A 22,396-nucleotide genomic window follows, 5' to 3' on the forward strand; every position below is an offset into this window, starting at 1 on the left:
GACTCTCACAGGCATGTAACCCTAGTATAGGCTGCACAGTCTTCGGCACCACAATGAATGTTAGCGTGTGCTCCTTGTCTTTGTGTGTCACTTTAACCATGCATTTTCCTTTCACAGGTATTTCTGCACCTGAGTATCCACTCACTTTCACCTTCGTTGCATGCATTTTAGGTCTAGGTCTGATTTTCTTGAACTCTGCTTCTGATATGACATTCACTTGAGCTCCAGTATCCAGCTTGACTTTCATGAGTGTGTCATTCACTTTGAGTGTCATTATCCAGTCCTTTTCACCTGTCTTATTGTCTGTCACTGCAGCTACATAGAGTTCCTCTGTGTCTTCTTCATCCACAGTATGGACTGTACTTTGTTTCAGGGTTTGAGCTTTGCAGCACCTAGCATAATGGTTATTTTTGTTACAATTATTGCATCTTTTCCCATATGCTGGACATTTTTTAGGAGGATGTTGCATTCCGCAGCGACCACAAGTCTTTTCTTTTCTGTCCCTGTTTGCTGGCGATTTCAATTGCAGTTTCATTTCAGCGGCAGCACTCTCCTTTTTGACTCTGTGTGTGTTCTTATTCACAGCATCCACTCTGCAGCTGTCACTAAGCAGTTCTTTAGCTTGTGCCCTCACTGTTTCAGCTGCTCTGCACAGTGTTAATGCTTTTTCCAGGTCAAGATTTTCCTCTCTCAGTAGTCTCTCTCTCAGACCGTTGTCTGGAATCCCACACACAAGCCTGTCTTTTATCAAAGAGTCTGTCAGTCCTCCAAATTCACATGTTTTACTCCTGTTCTGCAGCTCTGTGACATACTGATCTATTGTCTCCCCTGTCTTCTGTACACATGTGAAGAATCTGTGCCTCTCAAATGTCACATTTCTCTTAGGTATGCAGTAAGCCTCAAACTTCTCCATTATTTTATTCAGCTTCATTCCGTCACCATCAGTAAACGTGAAGTTATTATAGACTTCCAGTGCCTCATCACCCACTATATGCAAAAACACTGACGCTTGCTTTTTATCACTTGCCTCGTCAAGTCCAATTGCTGATAGGTACAACGTGAAACGTTGCTTAAATCTTCTCCAATTTTCAGCCACATTTCCAGTCAACTGAAGAATCGGTGGTGGGTGTAAGCCGTCCATGCTTACGTCGCTAGGTCTCTTTTCTCTCCCTCGGCGAGTTAGCTACACTACGTTCACTGCTAAGCTGATCCGTTGGTACTGCTATATTGTAGTCCGTTACCTTTCTTCAAGTCCATCTTCTGACACCATGTCTTGTTTCTTTATGTTGTTGTGAGTTCTTAAGAATGACACCATTACTTGAAGAGAAGGTATTTTATCGAACTGTGGTTCACATGTAAACAAAGCTTCACCATCACAGTCTACTCCCAGGTAACTCCCTCTGCTCTCTAGCTCCCCCTAGAGTCTAGGAGTATTAACAACATAAAACATGATACTAGGCAAATAAGGATTTGCTGTTATCATTACAGCACAAATAATTTGTGGCATCTTATTGAAGAACAGCTGATTGTTCTGTAAATAGTTTGAAATGGTTATTTTAAAAAGAGTAAAAGGTAAATGGCTGCAAATAACTTTGTTGTTTGCAAAACTTGTGCGTATGATTTTAAAATTGACAATTTATATTTGCATTTAAAGTTATGATTCATTAAACATGTTTGTGGTTGTTACAGTAAAAAACCTTTTCTACTTGGGATCTATGTTTTCTTTCTGATTTTAGATCAGTTGTGTTAGTACAGTTTGTCAAAATGAAAACATGACTGTAAATTCAGACACGTGAGGTTGTGCTGATGAGACCAAACAAGACAAATAAACAGTTTTCAAAGGTGAAATAGAGGAAACATCAAAAGTAGTTAAAAATGGCCAATTACACCCTGGACCCCAGAGGGTTGAACGTTTTTTTAAAGTAACACAATAGTTACTCTTCAAGTAATTAATTACTTTTAGAATATTGTAACTCAGTTACTAACTCAGTTACTTTTTTGAAGAAGGAACTAGTAACTATAATTAATTACTTTTTTCAAGTAACTTGACCAACACTGCCAGCAACCATAGTCAATTGTCTTCCAGGGGCCAGAGCAGGCGACATTGAAGGAAATTTAAAACTGCTGGCTAAGGGTAAACGTAAATTCAGTAAAATCATAATTCACGTCGGCAGTAATGACACCCGGTTACGCCAATCGGAGGTCACTAAAATCAATATTGAATCGATGTGCAACTTTGCTAAAACAATGTCGGACTCTGTAGTTTTCTCTGGTCCCCTCCCCAATCAGACCAGGAGTGACATGTTTAGCCGCATGTTCTCCTTAAACTGCTGGCTGTCTGAGTGGTGTACCAGAAACGATGTGGGCTTCACAGATAATTGGCAAACCTTCTGGAGGAAACCTGGTCTTGTTAGGAGAGACGGCATCCATCCCACTTTGGATGGAGCAGCTCTCATTTCTAGAAATATGGACAAATTTATTAAACCCCCCAAAATATGACTATCCAGAGTTGGGACCAGGAAGCAGAGTTGCAGTGTTACACGCCTCTCTGCAGCTTCTCTCCTCCTGCTACCCCCCCAAAAACCCATCTCCATAGAGACTGTGTCAGCTTCCAAACAGACAAAAACAAACTAAAAACCAGCAACAAACAACTTAAACATAAACAATCAAAAAGAAAGAACAATACAGTATCCACATCTGAACCAAAGAGTAAAACAGTGAAATGTGGATTATTAAATATCAGGTCTCTCTCCTCCAAGTCTCTGTTAGTACATGACTTAATAATTGATCAACAAATTGATTTACTCTGCCTTACAGAAACCTGGTTGCAGCAGGATGATTATGTTAGTTTAAATGAATCAACACCCCCGAGTCATTCTAACTACCAGAAACCTCGAAGCACAGGCCGAGGGGGCGGTGTGGCAGCAATTTTTCACACCAGCCTATTAATTAATGAAAGACCAAGACAGACTTTTAATTCATTTGAAAGCCTGATGCTTCGCCTCGTCCACCCCAGCTGTGAAACTCAGAAACCAGTCTTACTTGTTATCATCTATCGTCCACCTGGGCCTTACACAGAGTTTCTGTCTGATTTCTCAGACTTTATATCTAATTTAGTTCTGAGCTCAAATAAAATAATTATTGTGGGTGATTTTAACATCCATGTAGATGCTAAAAATGACAGCCTCAACATGGCATTTAGTCTGTTATTAGACTCAATTGGCTTCTCTCAAAATGTAAAAGAACCCACCCACCACTTTAATCACACTCTAGATCTTGTTTTAACATATGGCATAGAAACTGAACATTTAACAGTGTTTCCTGAAACCCTCTCCTGTCTGATCATTTCCTGATAACATTTACATTTACAATAATTGATTACACAGCGGTGGAGAGTAGATTTTATCAAAGTAGATGTCTTTCTGAAAGCGCTGTAACTAAGTTTAAGAATATAATCCACCCACTGTTATCATCTTCAATGCCCTGTACCAACACAGAGCAGAGCAGCTATCTGAACGCTACCCCAACAGAGGTCGATTATCTTGTTAATAATTTCACCTCCTCACTACGTACGACTCTGGATACTGTAGCTCCAGTGAAAACTAAGGTCTCTAATCAGAAGTACCTGACTCCGTGGTATAATTCTCAAACACGTACCCTAAAGCAGATGACTCGTAATCTGGAGAGGAAATGGCGTGTCACAAATTTAGAGGATCATCATTTAGCCTGGAGAAATAGTTTGCTGCTTTATAAGAAAGCCCTCCGCAAAGCCAGAACATCTTACTATTCATCACTGATTGAAGAAAATAAGAACAACCCCAGGTTTCTCTTCAGCTCTGTAGCCAGGCTGACAAAGAGTCAGAGCTCTGTTGAGCCAACCATCCCTTTAACGTTAACTAGTAATGACTTCATGAACTTCTTCACAAATAAAATTTTTATCATTAGAGAAAAAATTACCAGTAATCATCCCACAGATGTAATATTATCTACAGCTACTCTTAGTACCATTGATGTTAAGTTAGACTCTTTTTCTCCAATTGATCTTTCTGAGTTAACTTCAATAATTACTTCCTCCAAACCATCAACGTGTCTTTTAGACCCCATTCCTACAAAACTGCTCAAAGAAGTCCTGCCATTAATTAATGCTTCAATCTTAAATATGATCAACCTATCTCTAATAATCGGCTATGTACCACAGGCCTTCAAGCTGGCTGTGGTTAAACCTTTACTCAAAAAGCCATCTCTAGACCCAGCTGTCTTAGCTAATTATAGGCCAATCTCCAACCTTCCTTTCATATCAAACATCCTTGAAAGAGTAGTTGTCAAACAGCTAACAGATCATCTGCAGAGGAATGGTTTATTTGAAGAGTTTCAGTCAGGTTTCAGAGCTCATCACAGCACAGAAACAGCTTTAGTGAAGGTTACAAATGATCTTCTTATGGCCTCTGACAGTGGACTCATCTCTGTGCTTGTCCTGCTAGACCTCAGTGCAGCGTTCGATACTGTCGACCATAATATCCTATTAGAGCGATTAGAACATGCTGTAGGTATTACAGGTACTGCACTGCAGTGGTTTGTATCATATCTATCTAATAGACTCCAATTTGTGCATGTAAATGGAGAGTCCTCTTCACACACTGAGGTTAATTATGGAGTTCCACAGGGTTCAGTGCTAGGACCAATTCTGTTTACATTATACATGCTTCCCTTAGGCAGCATCATTAGAAGACATAGCAAACATTTACACTGCTATGCAGATGACACCCAGCTCTATCTGTCCATGAAGCCAGATAACACACACCAATTAGTTAAACTGCAGGAATGTCTTAAAGACATAAAGACCTGGATGGCCGCTAACTTTCTGCCTCTTAATTCAGATAAAACTGAGGTTATTGTACTCGGCCCTGAAAATCTTAGAAATATGGTATCTAACCAGATTCATACTCTGGATGGCATTACCTTGGCCTCCAGTAACGCTGTGAGGAACCTTGGAGTCATTTTTGACCAGGACATGTCCTTCAACGCACATATTAAACAAATATGTAAGACTGCTTTCTTCCATTTGCGCAACATCTCTAAAGTTAGAAATATCCTGTCTCAGAGTGACGCTGAAAAACTAGTTCATGCATTTATTACTTCCAGGCTGGACGACTGTAATTCATTATTATCAGGATGTCCAAAAAACTCACTGAAAAGCCTTCAGTTAATCCAAAATGCTGCAGCAAGAGTCCTGACAGGGACTAGAAAGAGAGAGCAGATTTCTCCTGTTTTGGCTTCCCTTCATTGGCTTCCTGTTAAATCCAGAATTGAATTCAAAATCCTGCTCCTCACATACAAGGTCTTAAATAATCAGGCCCCATCTTATCTTAATGACCTTGTAGTACCATATCACCCTATTAGAGCACTTCACTCTCGCTCTGCAGGCCTACTTGTTGTTCCTAGAGTATTTAAAAGTAGAATGGGAGGCAGAGCCTTCAGTTTTCAGGCCCCTCTTCTGTGGAACCAGCTTCCAGTTTGGATTCGGGAGACAGAAACTATCTCTACTTTCAAGATTAGGCTTCAAACTTTCCTTTTTGCTAAAGCATATAGTTAGGGCTGGACCAGGTGACCCTGAATCCTCCCTTAGTTATGCTGCAATAGACGTAGGCTGCCGGGGGATTCCCAAGATGCATTGAGTTTTTCCTTTCCAGTCACCTTTCTCACTCACTATGTGTTAACAGACCTCTCTGCATTGAATCATATCTGTTATTAATCTCTGTCTCTCTTCCACAGCATGTCTTCATCCTGTCTTCCTTCTCTCACCCCAACCGGTCGCAGCAGATGGCCCCGCCCCTCCCTGAGCCTGGTTCTGCCGGAGGTTTCTTCCTGTTAAAAGGGAGTTTTTCCTTCCCACTGTCGCCAAAGTGCTTGCTCATAGGGGGTCATATGATTGTTGGGTTTTTCTCTGTATCTATGAAGCGCCTTGAGGCGACTTTTGTTGTGATTTGGCGCTATATAAATAAAATTGAATTGAATTGAATTGAAAGCCTGATGCTGAGCCTCGTCCACCCCAGCTGTAAAACTCAGAAACCAGTCTTACTTGTTATCATCTATTGTCCACCTGGGCCTTACACAGAGTTTCTCTCTGATTTCTCAAACTTTTCATCTGATTTAGTGCTCAGCTCAGATAAAATAATTATTGTGGGTGATTTTAACATCCATGTAGATGCTAAAAATGACAGCCTCAACATGGCATTTAATCTGTTATTAGACTCAATTGGCTTCTCTCAAAATGTAAAAGAACCCACCCACCACTTTAATCACACTCTAGATCTTGTTTTAACATATGGCATAGAAACTGAACATTTAACAGTGTTTCCTGAAACCCTCTCCTGTCTGATCATTTCCTGATAACATTTACATTTACAATCATTGTAAATTAAATTAATCAGAAAAATGTTATATTATACATTTTGTATACATTTTATATTCCACAATAAAAACAATTACTGTTTGAATGTTCTCTTTGTGAAATTGATTCATTTTACTCAGAAAAGAAGTTAACCCTTTAAGACCTACCATAGAACCAAGTCCGCCAGAGCTTATATTATATTTTTACATGCTGTGGAGCCATTTTTTGGAGCATTTCAAGTTGATATACATCAATACAACCATTATAGCCCAAATTTTAATAATATGTCTGCATTAAGTGCATAGTAATTACATAAATTGCAAAAAAGTGCAATAAACTACAAAAAAATTGAAAATCGTTTTTGATTTTTTTTAACATATATTTCTAGTTAGAGAAATTTAAGAGGCTTATCCCTCAAAACTGTAAATACAAAAAAGTTGCACAAAATAGTTTCCCACCAAAGGAAATTTATTTTAAGTGTCTTCATAGTTTTATTTTTGAGATACACCAATTTTCATATACTGCAGGAAAAACGAAAAAATATATTATAATGCAAATTTGCAAAACAAAAAAAAACACAGCATGTGCATCAAAATAAACTATTTCCAGCAGTGCAATATGAGTCCTCAGCATCCCAGAAACGACACAGAAAGTCATAAAGTGAAACATAACTTTTAAAAACACAAGTATAGGCTCATAAGGCCACGATGGCAAAAAACTACATTTCCGTAAAATGACGTCACTTCCAGTTTCGGGCGGGTCATGCGGTCATGTGATAGTTTACGCTGATGGACGTAGGAAGTGTTACAAACAGCTGATCGGATCGGCAAAGCGTGTTTCTGGAATATTATGTTTTTGTTGCTGCAAGTGCTTTTTATGCAGTTTTTGCAAAGCTATATGTGGAAGGAAACTGTGACCGAGGACAAGCTGATGGCATAAGATGTAAGTACAACTCCTCCGGTTTCATATGCAAAACAAATTATTGCGCTAGCTTACGTGGTTGCAGTGCTGCCGCGATTTAAAAATAGTTACGCAAAATGGAGCGTGTCCGCTCCGACCGGCTTTAAAGGGTTAAATTAATTTGATTTTCCCTTACTATTCAGTCATTATTTATAAAGTTTAATTGGAAATTTATTGAATCCAATTTGAGTTTTAATTAAAAACAAAAAGTTTTCATTTCTTTGTAATGGATATTTTAGTCACTTTTTACTAAACCTTTGCCAGATTGTTAGTAAATTCAAAGTAATTTTTCTCAGAGATTCATTTCAAATGAATTAATTTTTTGTTACAATTACGCAATTTTAACCTTCAGTTTGAGATTTTGTCCCTTAATCCAACACATATTTACAAGTGAATGTTATTAATATCTATTTTTGTTTTTTGTTGAAATTTAATTAACATTAGAGATAAATTTTACATAAATCGCTTAAAATTAAAATCTACTTAAGTAAATTAAGTGTCACTTTGTTGCCATAGGTTTTTTAAGTAACCTCTAGTCACAGTTTTTACAGTGTACACACCTTTGGAGCGCAGACCCTTACTGGATACCGGGCGGGAATCCAGTAAGGGCCTGGCTAGACCCCCCATGCTAAAACCAAGTCCTGGAATGGCCTCCAGCCTGTCCGCAGCTCGGACACAAGCATTTCACTACTACGGGGTGGCTGTAGCTCAGGTGGCAGAGCAGGTCAGCCACTAATCAGAAGGTCGGTGGTTCGATCCCAGGCTGCCTCCTTGGGCAAGATACTAACCCCATGTTTGCCTACTGGTAGTGGTCAGAGGGCCCGGTGGCGCCAGTGTCCGGCGAGGGTGATGGCAATTCAATTCAATTGTCAGTGCGCCCCCGGGCAGCTACAATGTAGCATCCATGGGTGGATGACTGAATGTAGCGCCTCTATACAAATGCAGGCCATTTACTACATGTTGTACTCTGTATGATTGTGTATGTGACAATTAAAGCTTGCTTGAAGAATAACCTGGTATAACCAGCTGCTACCTCCTCAGTGGAGAGCATGCCTGCCTGGTGGTTGGTGCTCAGGGCCATGACTGACAGCAGGAAGGCTGTAGCCACGTGACCCTGGTAAGGAAAGACACAGTCATACACCATCGGAGGCACGAGGGGTCATGAGGTTTAGAGACTTTTTCCAGCCAGGCAGATAAAGACAGGAGGGACCGAGGAGGAGGTCCAATCTTTTTACATTTAATCCAAAGACAGACGTGCAGCCCCACCCCCAACACCACCACCACCTGCTCACACACAGGATTAATCCTGCAGCCATTCAAAGTCTCACAATCGAGGACACGTCCACAGCAACAGTTTTATTGCCTCAAACAAGCAGGAAACAGACTTCGTGAGCTGGCTTATCAAAATGAAACAAAAATACAAACAAAAGCAAAAACCTTACTTCACAGGAGGTCAGGGGTCAAAGGTCAGAGGTCAGCACGTAATCACAGAAATCCTGACTAACATAAAACACGCTGAGAAACAGATCGAGTTCATGAGTGAAGGAGGGGAAGGGACCATCATCCATCATAACTGGAGATTTTCCTGCTGACACAGTCATCCTGGAGACGGCGTTCCCAGTCAGCTGACCCCCAACATTTCGCTCTAACTGGGTCATTTCCTCAGCACCGCGAGTCGAGCCAGGCTTTGAGAGCACTGTCAGTGCTGTTGTGATTGGGGGCTGGGAGTCTCAGGCCCTCAGCAGGACAAAGATCAGATAATCGCTGCTGGCCTTAATCCCTGAGCAGAGAGAGGAGCCTTTATCTGCCAGCAGCAGAAAGGTAGAAATATGGGAGGAAGACTTCCTGAGACTCGCTCCGAGATTCCTATGCTGACGTCCTCTGTGTCAGCAATAACTCACGTTACTGGGAACGGTGTCACCGAAACATCAGTACAACGAGTACACACACGCACACACACCTCCTCTCTGTAATCGATCATCGATCTCCACAGACTGAAGCTAACCGGTCGTTCCTCCTGTTGGGATCGGAGCACAAACGTAAACAGAGCCATATGTTGTTTGGGATTGGCTCCATCAGATAAATGCTGACTGCATACTGTGCAGTGATTGGTTAAGTCTGCTCCGTGTCACGGTCACTTATCACCTCTGGGGTGATGAGACTGGGCTCTCATTGGGCCCAAAACATCAATAAGTGATAATTGGCGTGAGTGGGGATTACTTCCTGGGTGGTCCAGGTATTAGCCAGTTCCCATTCTTCCATGATCGAGTGCTTTCTGCTGAGACGTCCCGGCTCATTAATCAACAAAAGTCTCAGTCGAAGCTTCTCTTGATCGAGCGTTTCCAGCTTCACTGCAGCAGAAACGTCAGGTCTGCCGGGCTCAACGCCGGACGTCAGGAATTAATATCTGACAAAACGCGTCCCAGCACCCCCGTAGGAGGGCGGTGTGAAACCGATTCCATCAGTGATTTCTGAGCGTTCTGTGACCCGTCAGATGAAGGAGCTGCTTGGCATCAGTTACTCCATCGCACTGACACCAGGAAGAGGAGGAGGAAGAGGAGGGAAGCGAAGCAGCATTTGGTGTTTTGGTTGCAGAGGAGTGTTTTTATTTGGCAGCATGCAAAGTGAGACTTTAAGCTGTCAGTAAAACCAAAATTTGGCAAAAAACAAACTCCAAACTGTCTTATCGGCGGGTCAGCTTGGCTTCCGGTCCCTGCACGGCTCTTTAGGAGTGAGTTCTGCAAACGAACGCAGCGCTGCAGCGAGCCATCATCTGCTCCGTCAAACAAACATTTCCCCCGTCACAGCGTCTGTCTGAGAGGACCGTCGGGTTCGGGTCAAGGCCCCCGAGCACCGCCATAACAATGAAGCCATGAATCGGCCCCACGTCTGTGTCGCTGTGACGTGGGAACCTGCAGGACTCATCACCACAGGTTAGGGTTAACTTCTTATTGTGTGGCACAATCCAAATGTCCCCACCATCCACATTTTCCAACCTCACCGCTTCACTCAGACGTCCCCACAAAACGCTTTTTAAAAAAATGTCTTGAATGACATTTTTCTGAATGAGCCGATGAGTTTCTGTAGTTTCACAAACGCTCGTGTGAAGCAGCGCTGTCCTCGCCGACCGACACTGAACAAACCCTTTCAGAGATTTATGCAGCCGCACACGCAAACCTGACGGCGTGAGCACGAGATCAAAACGCCGCTGATCGACTTCACACATCAAACTTTTATATTTTCCTGTCAGGTCCCCACAATTCCTGGTTTTACGTCAGTGGAACAGCTGTCTACAAACATTTGGACACTTTTAAACAGTGCGTCTTAAAATTTGAACCTTTGCACAAAAACCTTCGAAATACTCCGACTATAAGAAACATCCAAAAAAAGCCCAACTTCCTCACCGCGCTTGGATCTCTTCAAATATCCCGACTGTCAGTCACAGCTTTGCTTTCCAAAGAAATTCCGACTTTGATAACAACGTCCAGACTGCAGCTCAGTGGAGAAAAATGAGTTCGTGTTCCACAAACATCCTTCCAACGAACTTCCAGACGTTTAACTCGGATATCTCAGCCCTCATCCATCAGCAGCTCCGAGCAGATTTCCTCGCTCACACTGTGACTGTGTGCGGATTTATTATCTGAGGCATGTCGAGGCCTTATCAGCTTCTTTAGAATACTATCTCATCTGTGTGTGTGTGTGTGTGTGTGTGTGTGTGTGTGTGTGTGTGTGCGCGCGTGTGTGTTTTCAAGTTCAAGCAGGCCTTTAACCTCCAGTTTTCCCGTGGGATCTCTGCACTGCCTCGAGGCAAACACACACACACCCTGAGGCACATTTACTCTGCACATCCTCCAGTGTTTACTCATTAATTCTTACAGCGGTTTGTTATCGTCTCACACACACACACACACACAGAGGTTCAGTAAAACAAAGTCAAATCTGCAGCATGTGTCTCTCTTCAAGGGAACAGACTATTTCCTGTACTCGGTTCTTTAAGCCTGTTTCTGTGTATGCAGAGGTCAGAGGTCAACACAAAGACATAAATGAAAGTTGTTTCTGACCATGACTGCAGTTTTATTTCCTGCAACGCACGGAAGACCTCACAAGGACCACAGGAGTACACGTATGACAGGACACGTCTGTATTCATGTGATGTCACAGGTCAGAGGTCATCTGGGCTTCTTGATAGAACTCCAGAAACCAGCGAGATTAAAGCTCCACACACTCCTGTGTGACTATCAGCTGATCATGTTATTAATGACACACACACAGTAACACCTGCATGTCCCCGTGCAGCTCCAGCAGCAGCTTCATTAAAGACATTAGTACACACAGGTTAACTTACCTCGAATTCAGGTGGTCCAATCACGAGCAGCTTCTCGGCAGAGCCAATCAGAGCACAGAAAGGCCCAAATCCAGGTAGTAGAAGTCCAGATCCAGATGTAGTCCTGATTAATCCTGATCTGCTGAGACACAGTGGGAGAGAGGAGGAGGTCAGGCCTTTCGTCTTCATCCAGGTGCATTGTGGGAGGGGCGCAGGTGTCCCTGAGACCTGGACACCGGCAGATCTGACCACAGCCGGCCGGAGGGTTCAGGTCCAGAGAGAGAGGAGGGCTCGATGCCTGCTCCAGTCAGGATATCTCTGACTCACACTCCTCTAACAACACAGCCGGATCAGATTTGCTCCAGTTTTATGTTATCCATGAACTCCGTCTCATTCATCCACCTTTCCATACCTGAGCCGGGACATACCTGGAAGCACTGTGGGACACTCGGAAAAACCAAAGACATGAAAGCTGCTTCAGAAAAACCTGCACACACAAAGGACCAACAACATCATCCAACCACCAAGCCTCCAAACGAGCTACACCCTCCAGCAGAGCACCAACCAGAGAAGCAGGAGGAGCAGGAAGCCGGGACGTTCCCAGACCTGGTTCCACCTGGAAAGGTGAGTCCAATAAAGCCGAGAGTCCGACAGGAGCAGGCGTCTGATTGGCTGCAGACACACGTGAAGCTCAAACGGAGAAGAATATGGAAACCAATCTGACCAGTTAACATAAAAACCACCAGTTCACCTGGAGCTGAGCGCTCAACACCTGCACTGTGGCCTTCTGCACATGCTCAGTGCTGTCTGCGGTCCACAGGTGTTTCCTTCAGGCCAGTTTGTTGGGTTTTTTGCAATGCCACGAGTGACCACTGGGAGCAGCAGGACCACGGCTAAAACAGCAGGATACAATATCAGTGGCGCCGGAACATGACCTTTGACCCTCTCTGACAATTACAACTCATAACTATAATTCATAGTAGTAACTGTAACTTCTGAATGTGTGTTTGTTTAGCTGATATCCGTCCATGTAAATGAGGTCACATGTCAGCTGTCCTGCCTTTATGCTCAGTCTCTGCTGCGGTGACCTTTCACCTCTGACACAAGCAGCAGAGACGACCGCAGCAGTCAGCAGTCCTCTGCAGCACAGGCTGATAACACCCTGGATGCTGAGACAGCTTCAGCACAGGAAAGAGGAGCAGCGTGGGATCTGACACTTCCTGTTGGTGAATCCGAGCGTCGACACGCAGACTTTGGACTCAAACGGATCCTCAGGAAAACGAGCATCAGCGGGAGAACTCTTGGACATATATGAATAGACGTGAGCTTTACTGACAGTGAGGGAGGAGATGAGTCCATTATCCTGATGAATCCGTTAGCGGGATGATCTAACTCGGGGCCACATTAGTGACTCTCTCACGTCTCTGGCTGCTCCGGGCCTCCGGAGGCAGCAGGAGGTCCAGATGCGGATGGATGCGATGCCGGGATCAGCGGAGGGAGCGTGGAGGTCTGCCGAAGCCGTCGTGGAAATAAAAGAGATGTGAGCACTGAGCCTCCGAGCGGCGAGCACGGGAGGTGAGTTATGGGCGGCGACAGCCGACAGGTCTGAGCAAATGAGCCGAAAAGAGAGACGAGTTCAGACGGAGCACGAGGCGGCGAGGGAGAAAATTAAAGGAGGAGAGAAATGAGGGGAGGACGGCAGAAAATATTGAAAGAGCAGATCCTGCAGCGGTGACGCGCAGCCACGGGGAGTGCACTCAAGTCCCTGCGTCAAGCAAACTCTGCAGTCAGATCTGATTGTGATTTGTTTGCCGGCGTTCTGTGGGAGAAATCAGCCGGAGCGCTCCCACTTCTGTTTGTTCTGCACCAGGTTTCCCGGGAAAAAGACGTCCTGCTGGCTGCACATCAAACAGACAAAAGCCAACGATCCGACAGAACGCTAATCAGAACACACACAGGAAGTGATTTCCTCCACAAGCAACAAAAGCACCACGCGAGGAGGACGCCATCGAGCGCGGAGATGCTCCAACCACAGACCTGTCGGTGTCGGTGCTGAGCCCCACACAGCTCGTTACAGTCCCGTGCTGTTACTCACACACGCACGCTCACGTCCTCCACGCCATCAGACTCAGTCCTCCACGCCAGTGCCCCGGCGCAGGTAACCTCCTGCCTCGATCACGGGGAGTATTCCCAGCAGTGGGAGCTCTGGGAGAAGTTCATGTGCAGGAATAGCTTCACAGAAGCACATCACACATCCGGCAGTGTGACAGCAGTCCACGCTCACACTGAAGGACTCTTCAAAATCATACGTGATAGAAAAAGTTCCCATAATTCCTCTCTGCTTTAGTGCTGCTTATGGGTAAAGTGCTGGTGTGCTGCAGTGCTTCACACAGGCCGGGTCTAATCCGGAGCGCTTCACGCTCGCTCTCTCTCTGCAGCCTCGCCGGGTTAATAAGTGTAAATCTGCCGCCGCTTCCAGCAGGGAAACTGCCACATCTGTCACAGCTGGTGCCTGATACAGATCCTGATACTGCAGCGGGTTCATGCACCCTGCACATGCAGCAGCTTTAAATCTGACCGCTCACCTTCAGCCTGTGTGTGTGATGATGCAGCCGGGCGGAGAGAGCTGCTCTAAGCCGGATAAATTCATAAACAGTGTTTCAGCGCCGCTTCAGAACGGCTGTGAAAACAGCGAGCGGCGACTCGCTCCAAAGCTGCTCGCTGTGTCTGCTCTCTGTCCGTTTAGCTTCACCCAACCCCACCCGACCTCACGCTCCAACCCAGCAGTAAAGAAAACAGAAGCAAATGTAGAGAACAGGCTTCAGGTCAGTGCCCTGGGACAAAACACGCTTCTGCGTCCGTACGTTAATTAATATTAATGATTACTGATCACAGCTGATCGACAGGACGCCACTCACTCATGGCTCCGCTGAGAAAAACTGAGAGGAACTAAAAACCAAACTGCTGCAGCCTCAAACTCATGCCAGGAAAATTTATGGTGATGGAAAACAAACAAATACTAATGAAATGAATTCATTGAATCTGCGATCGCAGACGGCAGCATTTATTAATGCAAACACAAAGAACATCGTCTCCATCCTTTCACTGAAGCAAGCACTGGGTGCAACAAAGTAACAAATTACTGTAAACACATTACATTTTTCAGGAAGGCCGTAACAGTAACTGTACTAAATTAAGTATTTACAAAGGTTCTTTGGTGATCTGCACGCTAAGCTAGCCGAGAACCCAGAGTGATGATCGAGTGCATGCAGACTCCGGTCCTGCAGCCAGAGCCCGATTTCTGTCAGCGACGCTGTGACTGTGCAGCAGGATAAACACGGAAACACGTCTCCTGCCTGCAGAGCTGTGTGGCGCGTTCATCTTTTGTTAATAAGATTATAACGTTTCCTCTTCCTGTCTCATGGCGAGCGCTCTGCCAGTGCTGGGCGGAGTCTCGTGTTGAAGTGTGGGTTTCACCGGCCGCTAGCATCTCCTCACCAAGTGGTAGCCTGATTAGACTCAAGGTAGCGCTGTGCTTTTAGATGCTAAATGATCATTGGGCGCTGACGTCCTCGCCATCAGACGTGATTGTTGGAAACATGAACATGTGACATCGCTCCATCAATCACACTCTGATATTACACTTTTACATGATGTTTTATTTACATGGCACAGATATTCTTCTGTGTTTTGGGTCGTTACAAGCTGACCTGAGGTCAGCTGATAAAACATAAAGACCGTCTCAGTGTTTGAACTGAAAGCCTCATTACCCGTGAACAAACACGTCTCTGTTTCCTGCAGCAAAACCAGGTAATCTGCTGCCTATTAACACAGCATTACCAAAAACTGGGCTAATCCACCCATTGTTCTGTGTGCGCGTGTGTGTGTGTGTGTGTGTGTGTGTGTGTGTGTGTGTGTGTGTGTCTGTCTTTGTGTTTTGTGCAGTCTGAATGACGGGAAAAAGGTCACCGGATGAATCTGCTGGATCAAACGGATAAAGACACAACAAAAAGTGCAGGAGGCGACCAATGAAAGGCCACCTAACACACACACACACACACACACACACACTCAGAGACACACAAAGAAGCACACACAGCTGGAGTGTGAAACACGCTGCAGCCATCCTGCACATGCCTGGCAGCGGGTAGATCCTGGTAGCCTGGAGGTCAGCCAACACACACACACGCACACGCGCACACACACACACACACACACACACACACACACACACACACACGCACACGCGCACACACACACACACACACACACACGCACACGCGCACACACACACACACACACACACACACACACGCACACGCGCACACACACACACACACAGGTCAGCCTGATGGTTTCCTGCTTTGGAGCCTCCTACGCTCCTCACTGTGAACGGTGAGCCAAGAAAACGTGGAAACAGATGCCGATGGCGTTCCTTCAGAGCGCGGTGGCGGCTCCGACCTCGGGTGCTTCAAATTCCTTCACTTTGAGAGGAAACTGTTTTTCCTCCACAGCGGAGTCTTCATCGGCAGCTGGAATCTACGGTGGCCTTAAACCCACGTTTAAGGAAACAAAGACAAAAACGCTGCAAAAGCCCAAAACAGAACGGAGCCGTTTCTGGGGACACAATAACGGGACGGACCAGCTGTAGGGGTGACACAAGCTGTGTCCCAAAATGTCGGCTGCATCCTTCGGAGGACCCGCCTTCGCGGTCTACGTGGGCCGGGTCCTTCGAAGACCGAGAAGGCCGGAAGTGCGAGGCTGTGAAATTGGACGGTCGAGCCTTCAGATCTGCGTCACCGCTGTGTGGGTGGAGTTTAATAAACTCGGCCGTCTGCTCCTTGCTGTCTAAAATATATCAGGACACTGGAGTAAACTCTTGACCGTCTCACACTTCTGTTTAATCAGTTTTCTGTTTGACGTTTATTCAGCTGTGTGATCCCGGAGGAACCCACCCGAGGGATTAATAAAGTTTGATTTAATCTAATAATCTAATAACTTTGATCTCAGCCAAACCGATTTACTCACGAACAAATAAAACACTGAAAAAAGCCAAACAATAACATTTTGAAGTTATCTGAGCGACTTATATGTCATGTTTAACCTGAGTAGTGAAAGACAGTGGTGGGTCTGAAAACGATGAAGCTGGGAGTCGGCTGCTCTCGCCGGCTCGAGTGACCCTTGAACCCCCCGGCTTGCTATCGAGCTGGTAGGTAACAGACGTCTCCGAAAACATCGGCGCACTTTTGCAAATATGCGATGTCTTGATAAACCGAGCAGATATTTGTAATTTACACAGCTACTTTCTCGCCTTAAAATATGTTACAAGTTTATTTTGTGACCCAGAAAGATTAATAAGAGTAATTTTAAAACTTAGTAGCGGCCGCCATTGTTGGAAACTGGAGTTTGGCTGGGCCGCGCTATGAATTCTGGGATATGGTGGGCCACGAAGGACACACCAGACCCATCCTTCAAATTCGGGGAAATGAACGACGCATTTGAAGGAGTCGACGAATTGGGACAGCCTTCGTCCCGTCGATGTGACGTAATCGGCCTTCAAATGCGGCCTCGGGAGGATGCAGCCGACGTTTTGGGACACAGCTACAGACTCGGAGGTGTGTTTTTGTCACTCATGTAACTGCAGATGCATGTTTGCTATCGCTGTTTACTGTTGGGCCCTGGTCCGTCACGTTAATGTCTCCTCAGAAACACTTCTGTTGTGCTTTATTTACCTTCTGTGGCGTTTTTCATTAAGTTGCAGTGCGTTTGGCCTCTCAGGACAACCAGAGGAAACGTGCCGGAGGACGCCACGGTCGCTCAGCAGTTAATTCCAACATGCCGCCATTGCCGAGGCGCAGGCGCTGACAGCTGCAGATTAAGTAACACAGCCGCTGTGATCGGGCTCTCTGATGTGAGGGAGCTGCTGATCCGCCTCTGAAAGCGAAGCGCTGCCGAGGAGCCATCGCTACCCTCGCCACTCCTGTGACTGCTTCCTGTTCAGTGACATCACAGAACTCCACGAAAAAGACAGACAGGCCCAAACTTTCATCCGAGGACACCGTCGCTGTTCTGCAGTAAAACAAATAAGAACTGCACGCGCACGGCAGCGTTTCAGGGTGTCCTGGATCCGAGTGACCGTGTGCGTGACCACACCTGGGCCACGCATGGACAGAGTCTGTGTGAGCACAGGTGGGTGTGGTCTGTGCCTCTGATGGACAGAAAGGTGTTTTACGTTTGAGTAAATTAAACCCGACATCAAAGAAAAAATTTTCCATCAGCAGAAACTCCAAAAAGCAAAAACCTGGGATCATTAGCGTCCGCTCTCGAGTGTGTCACATGACCGACTTTTGCTAGGTCTCTCTGGAAATCAGAATCAGAATACTTTATTAATCCCTGGGGGAAATTATTTTTTGTTACAGTGCTCCGTTATAAACCAACATTAAGACAAGACAGACAATACGCTAACTAAGAATAGTACAATATATACATACATAAGTCACTCATAAATAAATAAATAGCTGGAAAAGAAACGTGTAGTTGTAGCAGTAACCAGTGTGTTAAGTGGATGCGTTGTACAGGGAGCCACAGGCAGGAAAGATTTCCTGTGTCGTTCAGTGGTGCATTATGGGTAATCTCAGTCTCTCACTGAACGAGCTCCTGTGACTGACCAGCACGTCATGGAGTGGGTGGGAGGTGTTATCCAACATTGTCTTTATCTTGGACAGCATCCGCCTCTCCGACACCACCTTGAGGGAGTCCAGCTCCATCCCCACAACATTACTGGCCTTACGGATTAGTTTATTAAGTCTGTTGGCATCTGCGACCCTCAGCCTGCTCCCCCAGCATGCAACAGTGTAGAGGATCGCACTGGCCACAACAGACTCATAGAAAATCCTGAGCATTTTCTGGCAGATGTTGAAGGACCTCAGTCGCCTCAAAAAATAGAGACGACTCTGGCCCTTCCTGTAAAGTGCTGTGGTGTTTGTAGCCCAGTCCAGTTTATTGTCAATGTGAACTCCGAGGTATTTATAGTCCTCCACAATGTCCACACTGACCCCCTGGATTGAAACAGGGGTCAAGTGTTTCCTGGTCTTCCTGAAGTCCACGATCAGTTCCTTGGTCTTTGCCACGTTGAGCTGCAGATGATTCTGCTCACACCACGTGACAAAGGAGTCGACCACAGCCCGGTACTCTGTCTCATCATCCCTGCTGATGCATCCAACCACCGCAGAGTCATCAGGAAACTTCTGAAGATGGAGGTCTCTGTGCAGTGGCTGAAGTCTGTGGTGTAGAGGGTGAAGAGGAAGGGGGAGAGGACGGTCCCCTGTGGTGCCCCTGTGTTGCTGATTACCTTGTCAGACACACACTGTGGGAGACGTACATATTGTGGTCTTCCTGTCAGGTAATCAACAATCCAGGACACCAGAGAAGCATCCACCTGCATCGCTGCTAACTTATCACCCAGGAGGGTCGGCCTGATGGTGTTGAAAGCACTAGAAAAGTCAAAAAACATGACCCTCACAGTGCTCGCCGGCTGGTCCAGATGGGTGTAGACACGATTGAGCAGGTAGATGATGGCGTCCTCAGTTCCAAGACGAGGCTGATAAGCGAACTGAAGGGGATCCAGGTGTGGTCTTACTATGGGTCGCAGCTGGTCCAGGATGAGCCTTTCCAGGGTCTTCGTGATGTGGGAGGTCAGTGCCACGGAAACAAACAGGAAATAACTATCCTACTGTTATAACTAATATCACCTGAAACTTTGAGCCTGCGTGAGTGAACCTTTAAATCTCCTTCTGCAGTCTGGCTGAAGCCTCAGAGGAAACGCACAGGAAGCATGAAGCTGTCAGAAACAGGCCGTCATTGGCTCCTGCGGACCGCCGCTGTCTTCATCTCCTTCTTTACGGTCTCCTGATCTCCCCCGCCGCACGTAAAGGTCAGACAAACGAAATCACAGAGAAGCAGCGGGACACGCGCTGAGGTTGGCCGCCGCTCACTCCAAAGAAATTTCATCTATCTTCATCTCTGAGGTTCAATTTACCCGCAACCTGAGCGAGGGGGAGGGGTCTGTGCAGGCGAGCAGAACCAGTACAATAACATAAGAAGGAGGAGAAGCAGGGGGAGGGGGTGTGTGAGAGCACAGATAGACAGAACACAAAAACACACACACGACCCGGAGCCGGAGATCGCGACCCGGAGCCGGAGATCGCGACCCGGGCTCAGACCCGCAGAGAACGAGACAATTCTGAGGGCGTGCTACAGAATGACGCTTGGTCAGCTTCTGATACGCAGCCAACACGCGCACTCACAGCATCCGCTGCACACACGCACACCTAGAGCAGGGCGATATGACCAAAAATATTTATCACCATATACATTTGAAAATTTGTGATAACGATATAACTGATATAACTGACACGAGACAAAATACTTTACAACTCCACAACTTTATTAGTGCAAACAAAAAAAAACCCATCAATGTATTTTCACTTAAACAAGCAGCTGTTTTTTTATGTGCATTAAAGTTATATAAAAATTTAAAGTGCAAATGCAAATTCCTCGCTGACAGTTTAACAAAAAGGCATTTCCAGTGGAAACTGGCCGACATATCCTCAGCATAACCATGTATAATAGCCACGAAACTTAAAAAGAGGTTATACACACACAATACGGTAACATTATGTTGAAGCACAGCACGTATCACTCCGCGAGGCTCCGCCTACGACAGCCGTAATGCTCCGACAATCCATCAAGCGGTGCGGCTTCGTAGCTTAGCAAAGTCGTACTGAAACATTTGACAGATTTTCGAGCGCCGTGAACATAAAATCGTCTTGAGGTCAGTAAAGACAACCAGAGTTCATACATAAGGCCCACGGGATTATAAGGGGCTCTGACGATGTTCAGAAAAATCGAAGGATTGATGTTAAGTGCGCCGTATTTTCCAAACAACACAGTAATAACGACGGCCCGCTAGCATGCTCTACCAAAAATAGTGCTTTGTTGTGCTAAACCAGTTCCACCACTGAAGCTGCAGCATTTTTACAAACCAGTTCTGGTTCATCTGTTTCATTTAACGATCCGCTTTCGCTCTTCTCGTTCTGCGTCGCCGCCATGTGTGTATGAAAACAAAGGCACTGCGCATGTGCGTTTCACCCATATTCTATCGTGATATTTCATTTTCTTATCGTTGCCCAACATTACACCGGTGTTACCGTGAACGGTATGATATAGCCCAACCCTACCTCCACCTGTGGTCATGAGGAATAAACCACTAGATTCGGAGAGCGGCTTCCACATTTCTGAGACCACAATCACACAACAGCGTCCACAGCTGCAGACTTCCTGCGCCACAGGGGGCGCTCTCAGCCACAGTGAAAGCAGCTCTCTGGAAAATGTGAACTTGAAGTTTTCATGACGTTTCTGACGGAGACAGCAGAGGGCGGGCGCCATCGAGAGAGCACGTCCTCGTCTACATTCTCAACTGACCAATCAGCACTCAGCAGCAGAAGACATGCTCAGGAAGTACAGCGCAGCGATGAAGGGCATCGCCTCCACCCTGCTGCGCGAACACCACTCCATGTTTAACTTCAACTGACGACACGCTCGACCCTCACTCAACTTCCTGTGCAGGCTTTCAGGGTGTTACATCATAGTCTACATCATGTAACAAGGACCGCGACACGAGAGGAGGGAGGAGAGGAGGCAGGAGGGGAGGAGGCAGGAGGGGAGGGAGGAGAGGAGGCAGGATGGAGGAGAGCAGGGAGGAGAGGAGGCAGGATGGAGGAGAGAAGGGAGGAGGGAGGAGAGGAGACAGGAGGGGAGGGAGGAGAGGAGGCAGGAGAGGATGGAGGAGGGGTGGGGGGAGAGGAGGGAAGAGAGGAGGCAGGAGGGGAGGGAGGAGAGGAGGCAGGATGGAGGAGAGCAGGGAGGAGAGGAGGCAGGATGGAGGAGAGAAGGGAGGAGAGAGGAGAGGAGACAGGAGGGGAGGGAGGAGAGGAGGCAGGAGAGGATGGAGGAGGGGTGGGGGGAGAGGAGGGAAGAGAGGAGGCAGGAGGGGAGGGAGGAGAGGAGGCAGGATGGAGGAGAGAAGGGAGGAGGGAGGAGAGGAGACAGGAGGGGAGGGAGGAGAGGAGGCAGGAGGGGAGGGAGGAGAGGAGGCAGGATGGAGGAGAGCAGGGAGGAGAGGAGGCAGGATGGAGGAGAGAAGGGAGGAGGGAGGAGAGGAGACAGGAGGGGAGGGAGGAGGGGTGGGGGGAGAGGAGGGAAGAGAGGAGGCAGGAGGGGAGGGAGGAGAGGAGGCAGGATGGAGGAGAGGAGGGAGGAGAGGAGGCAGGAGGGGAGGGAGGAGAGGAGGCAGGAGGGGATGGAGGAGGGGTGGGGGGAGAGGAGGGAAGAGAGGAGGGAAGAGAGGAGGCAAGAGAGGAGGCAGGAGAGGAGGGAGTAGGGGAGGGAGGAGAGGAGGCAGGATGGAGAGGAGGGAGGAGAGAGGAGAGGAGGCAGGATGGAGGAGAGGAGGGAGGAGAGGAGGCAGGATGGAGGAGAGCAGGGAGGAGAGGAGGCAGGAGGGGAGGGAGGAGAGGAGGGAGTAGGGGAGGGAGGAGAGGAGGCAGGATGGAGAGGAGGGAGGAGAGAGGAGAGGAGGCAGGATGGAGGAGAGGAGGGAGGAGAGGAGGCAGGATGGAGGAGAGGAGGGAGGAGAGGAGACAGGAGGGGAGGGAGGAGGA

General features: G+C 46.7%; 1 protein-coding gene across 5 annotated transcripts in view; it reads right to left on the bottom strand.

Moving 5' to 3' along the window:
• LOC146363625 (semaphorin-6D-like) overlaps positions 1–22,396 on the bottom strand; it is a 111,857-nt gene that overhangs the window by 84,103 nt on the left and 5,358 nt on the right. For 2 of the 5 annotated variants that reach the window (XM_084918744.1, XM_084918743.1), the window contains exon 2: positions 11,697–11,814. The exons of 2 other annotated variants lie outside the window; for them this stretch is intronic. The gene's annotated coding sequence lies outside the window, so the exon portion shown is untranslated. Of the gene's footprint in view, positions 1–11,696; positions 11,818–22,396 lie in introns of all 5 variants that reach the window. One more of the 5 variants, XM_084918746.1, reaches the window with a different exon arrangement.

This window comes from Perissodus microlepis, chromosome 22 (genome assembly GCF_051167445.1).
Source record: "Perissodus microlepis isolate ML-2025 ecotype Zambia chromosome 22, ASM5116744v1, whole genome shotgun sequence".
Taxonomy (NCBI): domain Eukaryota; kingdom Metazoa; phylum Chordata; class Actinopteri; order Cichliformes; family Cichlidae; genus Perissodus; species Perissodus microlepis.